The 7,470-nt window shown below is 37.6% G+C and overlaps 1 long non-coding RNA gene across 2 annotated transcripts in view; it reads right to left on the reverse strand.

Moving 5' to 3' along the window:
- The window catches only part of LOC130241644 (uncharacterized), a 248,250-nt gene extending 243,641 nt beyond the window's left edge, over nt 1-4,609 (reverse strand). The window contains exons 1-3 of one of the 2 annotated variants that reach the window (XR_008838894.1): nt 4,540-4,609; nt 3,851-4,003; nt 7-812 (exon numbers count right to left, since the gene is read on the reverse strand). This is a non-coding gene — a long non-coding RNA (uncharacterized LOC130241644). Of the gene's footprint in view, nt 1-6; nt 813-3,850; nt 4,004-4,539 lie in introns of those variants that run through there. The other variant, XR_008838895.1, reaches the window with a different exon arrangement.
- Nucleotides 4,610-7,470: the final 2,861 nt, after the last annotated feature.

Consider the following 7,470-nt stretch of genomic DNA (forward strand, 5'->3'; position numbering starts at 1 on the left):
GCAGGCAAAAGGCTTTACTGAAGTGTGAAGTTCTGTATGAGTTTTGAGGCCTAATGTACAGCTGAAACGCTCTGCACATTGACGACACTAAATCATTCTCTCCTGACCTATTTTTGTTAGAATTAAAGGTTTCTCTATATTTAAAACTCTGTCCACAATGCTCACATCTGAAGGGGCTCACTCCAGTATGAACTATCATTTGGATTTTAAGCTTGTGCTTTTGACTAAAACTTGTCCCACACAGCTCACACGTGAACGGCTTCTCTCCGGTGTGAACTCTAATGTGGTAATCAAGTTTATCCTTTTGCTTAAAACCTTTTCCACACTGTTCACAGGCAAAATGTCTCTCTCCAGTATGAACTTTCATGTGGTAATTAAGGTTTCCTTTGTGAATAAAACCCTTTCCACACTCTTCACATTTGAAAGGTTTTTCTTCAGAGTGAACTCTCATGTGGTAATTACGGTTTCCCTTATGAACGAACCTCTTTCCACACTCTTCACATTCGAAAGGTTTCTCTCCGGTGTGAATTTTCATGTGGCATTTTAGGTTTCCTTTGTACTTGAAACCCTTTCCGCACTGCTCACAGGTGTACGGTTTCTCTGCAGTGTGAATTGTCATGTGGTAGGTAAACTTTTCCCACACTGTTGGCAGAAGAAAAGCCCATTAGATTCAGTCTCCTGAAGGGTTTCTCCCGGTGAGGTTGTTTCAGTCTTAATGGAGTTTTCCAGTGTCACGAAGTCATGTTTCTCACATTGATCTCACACTTCCACTGTTCTCAATTCTTCATTCTCTTCTTTGAGTGCCATTTTGCCTAAAGCCAAAAAAGACAATTACAAGTTAGCCGTTTTACCCTTTGTTTGATCTATGATTGGTGAAGAGTGCCACCATGCTTGCATGGCTGTTCTGTGCCAATTCTGGGACTTTTTTTTTGCATCCTAAACAACTAAAAATAAAACAAAACGATTAAACTAAAGCAATGTCCACTGTGCTGAGTGAAAGCTTCTCTTCTGTTAAACTGCACAGAGCATCATTGATGACTTAAGCGTGCTCTGGCTCGGAAGGTAAAACTGCAGTGCGAGTACGGGATAGTGGGGAGGTGGGACAATGAAGCTCCTGCACAGTTCAAGGTAACCATGCCTAGTGTGAGTACACCCTAAAGACTGGTTCTCTTTCTCGGCTAATAGCAGATTTGAATGCACATACAAATCTCGATCATTTATAATTAAGACTACATGGGTGTCTGAATCGAGGTCCTAATCATATAATGACTGTGCAGATAAACCCTTAATGCATTAAAGCATGCTAAACAAGTAACAGAAAACATGTTTAATAAACTTAGAAATGCATGCATTTAGATGCCACAACCTTTTTTCGGTTATGATTATAATTTACAGGATTTTTTGTCAATATTTTGTTGACTGATTAACATGTTGACATTAATCAATTACTTAAGCCAATAAACAAAGTATTTTTCTCTATGATCTCAAATTTAGGACTAACTTACAAGTGTAAAAGTTATTAATCCGCGGTTCATGTGTCAGGATCAACTGTGATCCATTGCACACCTATTCCATCCACCGATTAAAGGCTACAACAATGTTACAGCATGTATACGTAACCAAAGAGGACGTATTACACTCAAGAATATTAAATATACAGTGCATCTGGAAAGTATTTACACCATTTCCATAAACATTACTCCCTATTGACAATGTGAACGATTAGTTTAAAATCTTTGCACATTTAAAAAATAAAAAGCAATAGCAGCATTTGCTTAATACTTTGTTGAAGCACCGTTGGCACCAGTAACTCAAGTCCTGAATAAGATGCTACAAGCTTGGCACCCCATTTTTTGGCCAGATTCTCCCATTTTTCAAGCTCTCATCATCTTTGATAGGCAATGTCGATACAGATCCACTTTCAGATCTCTCTAGAGTTCAATCAGGTTTAGCTCTAGGCTCTGGCTAGGCCACTGAAGGACATTAGCAAAGTTATCCTGTAGCCACTGCTTTGCAATCTCGGCTGTGTGCTTAGTGTTGTTGTCCTATGAAAAGATGATCTGTTACCCCACACTGAATTCCAGATTGCTCTGGAGAAGCGTTTACAAAAACGATGTCTCTGTACAGGTCTTCCTTTGCTTCTGACAAGTCTCTTAGTTCCTGCCACTGAAAAAAAACATCTCCACAGTATGATGCTTTCACAATCGCAATCATACGAATGTAGGAACAGTATTGTTTAGGTGATGAGCGGTGCCTGGTTTCCTCCAGAGATGATGCTTGACATTCAGGTTAAAGCTTTCAATCTTCCTTTTCTCAAGATGTAACGTCAAGTTCAATAATTTAGCTTGTCATTGTCTTTCCGAGTGTCCTCGCGCTCTTCTCAAAGCTACAACCAAAGTCAGAACAGCAGGTCTGTATCCAGCGCGTCTCTGTAGGTCTGCATGCAGAGCTGGTGTGTCTTTCTTGCAAACACAGAACCGGGCCGCCCTGGTAAAGTCTGTGTGGGAAGCGCTGATGTTGAATTGGGTCTTACACTAGATGTGCCACGATATGCCATCCAAGGCTGAATAGTAGACTTTTTCTAGGCTTGCACGTTGTGCGGCAATGTATACAAAACAATTTAAAGACCGTTTGACGTAAAGTAAATAAACTAGTAGAGAGGTGCTGTTGTTGATAGCGTCAGCATGTGCTAGTCACAATAGATTTCCAATGTAATACACCATGATGTTGTTTTACCATGGCCGAGTGAATTAAATCATCAATCGAGCTTATTAAAAAAAGAAAATCGCACATGTGTGACTAAATAAACTTTCCAATTTGCACACGTCTATTTTTAGTGGCAAATGTGAGCGAAATGGTCGCACTGTCGAGCCCTGAAATGTTAGATGAATAAAATAAAACTAGAGTGTATACAACTGCATAAACAATTATATTTAAAAAATGTCTATCTGTCTGTCTATTTGTCTGTCCATCTATCTTATTACTTAGATATGCCGGTATAAGTTTCTGACGGTATGATAACCTTGGATAAAAATACCATGGTTACACGGTATTGTGATCACTGCTCTAAAATAAGTTACTTTTTTTAATGACGCAGTGGCGCAGTAGGTAGTGCTGTCACCTCACAGCAAGAAGGTTGCTGGTTTGAGCTTCGGCTGGGTCAGCTGGCATTTCTGTGCAGAGTTTGCATGTTCTCCCTGTGTTCGCATGGGTTTCCTCTGAGTGCTCCAGTTTCCCCCTCAGTCCAAAGACATGTGGTACAGGTGAATTGGGTAGGCTAAATTGTCTGTCGTGTATGAGTGTGAATGAGTGTGTGTGGATGTTTCCCAGAGATGGGTTGCGGCTGGAAGGGCATCCGCTGCGTAAAACATATGCTGGATAAATTGGAGGTTCATTCCACTGTGGCAACTTCAGATTAATAAAGGGACTAAGGCGAAAAGAAAATGAATGAATGAATGTTTGGGTAAAGCAAAAAAATTGTTTCCCCATTGAACACAATACATTTTATTTTAAGAAATCTTCATACTATTTTGAAACAGTAAGCATGTCAGGATAAATAATTTAAATTAATAATTGATTTCTGCTCTCTTCATTAGTTTCTAAAACAAAGATTTTCTTTATGCCCAGGGCCAGTTGTGGTCAGTACAATAAACACTAATATTTAAATAAATATTAAGTTTTCAATTATTTACTAGGAGTGTAACAGACCATGGTTGATTCATCTAAAGTATTTAGATGAAATACCTAACCTGAAGTAATCTAACAAAACACATCTCTAATAACTTATTAAAAGCATATGAGGTGTGATCTGTAGAGAAGTCCATTAAAAGTAAAGAGGAAGAAAACCAACCTGTTTGTTCCTCAGGATCTTCATGTTTGACTCTGAAAGCGTCTTCAATCTCTTCATGTTTGACTGTGAATGTTTCTTCAATCTTCATGTCTTCACTCTCCTCTTTAATAAACACCATCTTTATAACCGGCTGCTTTTCTCTGTGTTTGGACTCTGTCAACATCAAGAAGACAGTCATTAGTAGACATGAAAAATAAACAAACTAAATTTCTGGCTACCTCAGTAGTCAGAATCACTGGTAAGAGTTATTCATTTTAAATCATAGTGGACTACTTAAAGTAACTACAAACATTTCACATTTAGGCATAACATGTTCTGTTTATTGCTGTACATGTTATAAAATGTGTTTTATTAGCATATTTACTGACGTGTGTTATTGCTGTGTAATAACAGACATTACACACGTTTGTTTGTTGTGTTTAGGTCAGTAGTGTCTGAGTTATGAGTCACTGTATGACTTTTAAAGGTGTTTTAGTTCATCAGTGTCTGTATAATCAGAATTTAAATCAGAGTATATACGTATAATCAGACGCAGCTTCTGTTATGAGCTGAACTCACTAAACTCGCGTTACAATTAAAGTATTTCAGCGTTTCTTTTAGTAATACTCGTTAAGTACACCGCTTGTAAAAACCATAGAACGTCTGAACAGTTTTTACCAATATAAACACTTAAAATAAAACCCTCAAACCTTCTTTTAATCCGAATCGCAGCGTATGCAGGAGCGCGGCGCAGCTCTGTGACGTCACTCTACCGCTGGCATTCGAAGGCGGATTGCGTCATCGCGGCGCAACAGAGGAGATCAACATGCATTTTTTAAAAACACAATCATCACATTAATAACATCATGTATCAAACATTGCATAACATAAATTGCATAAACATTGTAACCTTCTAGAACAAATGAAGCACTGAACAAATGAAGCACTGAAAACATACATAGTTTGTTTAAAAACTGTATAAACTTTCCCATTTTATTAATGACTTTATAGTCATCATTATAGCTTGGATTGCAAGGAGTCTGCGTCATGTGTAATATATATATATCTAGTTGAAGTCTCTTATTAGCCCCCCCCTTTCTGTTTAACAGAGAGCAGATTTCTTCAACACATTTCTAATCATAAAAGTTTTAATAACTCATCTCTAATAACTGATTTCTTTTATCTTTGCCATGATGACAGTAAATAATATTAGACTAGATATTCCTCAAGACACTTCTAAAAACACAGCTTAAAGTGACATTTAGGCTTAACTAGGTTAATTAGGTTAGCTAGGCAGGTTAGGGTAATTGGGCAAGTTAATGTATAACGATGGTTTCTTCTGTAGACTATCGAGAAAAAATATATAGCTTAAAGGGGCTAATAATATTGATCTTAAAATGGTGTTTAAAAAATTTAAAACTGCTTTTATTCTAGCCGAAATAAAACAAATAAGACTTTCTCCAGAAGAAAAAATATTATCAGACATACTGTGAAAATTTCCTGAATCTGTTCAACATCATTTGGGAAATATTTGAAAAAGAAAAAAAAAAAATCAAAGGGGGGAGAATAATTCTGACTTCAACTGTATATACATACATACATACATACATATATATATATGAGCAATATCACACAAGTAGCAGTGCGATATAGCTGTATATCAGTACTAGTGGGAGGCGTGCGTCCCACCACTGCTACGAGTCTGATATTGCGTTTATACAACGGTTTGACGGCACAATTGTGTATATAAAAATTGAAAATCAAACACAGGGAGTCTAAAAAACCTTTGTATTAGAAACTACTTTCTTTTTCTTTTCTAGGAGATGTTGGCATAACTTTTTTCAGATTGTTTACTGAGATCATGCTGGCAACATTGCAGTCATGCAGGTCTAAAAAAGTGCAGTCTTTGATGCAGAACTTAGAAGCAGGCACAAAACAACTGAAGATAAACCTTTGAACAAATGATGTAAATGAAGTACTTAAATCTTCTCCAAGTTCACCCACCCTGATCAAAACTCCTCAGAGATCTGCATTGTCAGATACAACAGTGTTTGTACTGTGGGCTTATCATTCACACTTTATTCAGGACATTTTCTCAATCAACTAAAACCTTCTCATAACGTCAGCATACACTGATTTTGTTATCTTTTATTGTAATGTAACAAATACTAAGTACATTAAGGCGCAATTCAAATTCTACCCCTTAGCCCTTCCCCTGTACCAATTTTCTTTAGCTTGAAGGTGTAGGGCTAAGGGGAAGGGTGAATACCCCTTCGAACGAAGATTTTTCAGGACCACACTCGAAACCAAGGGGTAAATAAATTTCCCAGAATACACCAGCCACAACAGGATAGCCACACCCGAGAGTAAGGGAAATTAGTATTTTTTGTCATTATTATGAATTTTTACAACAAATAAGCAGATGTTTTAATAAATTCATAACCGTGTTCGTGTTTTACCGTCATGCTTAAAAAAAAAACCCCCCGCTAAAATAAAATCTCTAAACTTCACAATCTATAATCCATAATCATAACTCCTGTACAGCAGCCCCACAACATTCTGACACTCGATGACACTCGAATACCTGTCAGAGAAGTCTAGTGGCAGGGAATGAGCTTTTTACAGTGTCTGCTATAATGTTAACGTTGTTTTTGGTGTGTTTACATAGATGAATATGACCACTGTGTAAATGCACAGTACAGTTATGATCTTATTGCCACATTAGATCATTATGATAACATAATATATGCCTTCAGTGATTTCTTGAAGGTATATTTCCAAAAAATAACACAACTAGAATAACTACAGCAGTCGCCATCGTCTGATCTCATATGAAGCAAGAGATCGCAAAGACATATGATGACATGTGCAGGTGCTGTAGTGCTTTTTGAAGCCCTTTCCCCTTCACACTCGATTTTAAGGGTCAAGGGGAAGGGGTACAAAAATAGAATCTGGCCTAAGCCCTGCTAAACTAAACTAACTAAAGATTTAGTAAGACAATTAACTCAGATTAAATTACAATAGAAACTTTATTTAGGAGATAATTACATTTTTAATCCAATTAAGAAGAAAATAAACCTTCACTTGTCATATTTATTTGTAATTATGATTAACAAATTCGTCTGTGCTACACATTTAGCATGTGTGAGGACTCAACCTGTGTGACTCTTCATGTGTGAAACTAGGGCTGAATTAAGTCTGAAAACTCTCTCCACACTGAGCACATGGTAATGGGCTCTTTCCAGTGTGAATTCTCAAGTGTGTGTCGAACTGTGATTTATTTTTATAGCCTCTTATCGCACCAGTTTGCACGTGAAGGCTTTTTCTCTGGTGGTAAGTTTCATGAAAGTTTCTGAATGTCTTTTTTTATGAGAGCGCAATGTTTCTTTGTACTTAAAGCTCTGTCCGCTAGTGCTCACACGTGAACGGGTTGAGTCCGGTGTGGATGTTCATGTGTGTTTTCAGGTTGCCCTTTGTGCAGAAACTCTTTCCCACAGCGCTTGCAGTTAAAAGGCTTCTCTCCGGTGTTGAACTCTCATGTGGGATTGAAGGTTTCCCTTGTAACTGAAATCTTCCCACAGTGCTGGCATGTGAAAGACTTCTTTCCACTGTGAATGTACATGTGGCCATCAAGCTTAAAT

The sequence above is a fragment of the Danio aesculapii genome, chromosome 15 (assembly GCF_903798145.1).
Source record: "Danio aesculapii chromosome 15, fDanAes4.1, whole genome shotgun sequence".
In the NCBI taxonomy this organism is placed as follows: domain Eukaryota; kingdom Metazoa; phylum Chordata; class Actinopteri; order Cypriniformes; family Danionidae; genus Danio; species Danio aesculapii.